Source organism: Arachis duranensis, chromosome 3, assembly GCF_000817695.3.
Source record: "Arachis duranensis cultivar V14167 chromosome 3, aradu.V14167.gnm2.J7QH, whole genome shotgun sequence".
NCBI classification, from domain to species: Eukaryota; Viridiplantae; Streptophyta; class Magnoliopsida; order Fabales; family Fabaceae; genus Arachis; species Arachis duranensis.
In genome coordinates, this window is record NC_029774.3 from 103,403,260 (window position 1) to 103,404,210 (window position 951).

The 951-nt window shown below is 42.5% G+C and overlaps 1 non-coding gene across 1 annotated transcript; it reads left to right on the top strand.

Annotated features, from left to right (window-relative positions):
* Positions 1 to 816: 816 nt before the first annotated feature.
* LOC127745843 (small nucleolar RNA R71) lies at positions 817 to 924 on the top strand. The gene has a single exon (XR_008007467.1). It is a non-coding gene; the product is annotated as a small nucleolar RNA R71 (small nucleolar RNA).
* Positions 925 to 951: the final 27 nt, after the last annotated feature.

The window sequence follows — 951 nt, forward strand, 5'->3', positions numbered from 1 at the left end:
GTTGAGGTCTCCCTCAGTGGCGTTCACTGCCTCTTCCTCCTCTCCAAATTCAGCCATGTTGATGGCCTTGCACTCTCCTTTTGGATTCTCTTCTGTATTGCTTGGAAGAGTACTAGGAGGGAGTTCAGTAACTTTCCTACTTAGCTGACCCACTTATGCCTCCAAGTTTCTAATGGAGGACCTTGTTTCAGTCATGAAACTTTGAGTGGCTTTGATCAGATCAGAGACCATAGTTGCTAAGTCAGAGTGGCTCTGCTTAGAATTCTCTGTCTGTTGCTGAGAAGATGATGGAAAAGGCTTGCCATTGCTAAACCTGTTTCTTCCACCATTATTGTTGTTGAAACCTTGTTGAGGTCTCTGTTGATCCTTCCATGAGAGATTTGGGTGATTTTTCCATGAAGGATTATAGGTGTTTCCATAGGGTTCTCCCATGTAATTCACCTCTTCCATTGAAGGGTTCTCAGGATCAAAAGCTTCTTCTTCAGATGAAGCATCCTTAGTACTGCCTGGTGCTGCTTGCATTCCAGACAGACTTTGAGAAATCGTATTGACTTGCTGAGTCAATATTTTGTTCCGAGCCAGTATGACATTCAGAGTATCAATCTCAAGAACTCCTTTCTTCTGATTCGTCCCATTGTTCACAGGATTCCTTTCAGAAGTGTACATAAATTGGTTATTTGCAACCATTTCAATGAGTTCTTGAGCTTCTGCAGGCGTCTTCTTCAGATGAAGAGATCCTCCAGCAGAGCTATCCAATGACATCTTAGACAGTTCAGATAGACCATCATAGAAGATACCTATGATGCTCCATTCAGAAAGCATGTCAGAAGGACACTTCCTGATCAATTGTTTGTATCTTTCCCAAGCTTCATAGAGGGATTCACCTTCCTTCTGTCTGAAGGTTTGGACTTCCACTCTAAGCTTACTCAATTTTTGAGGTGGAAAGAACTT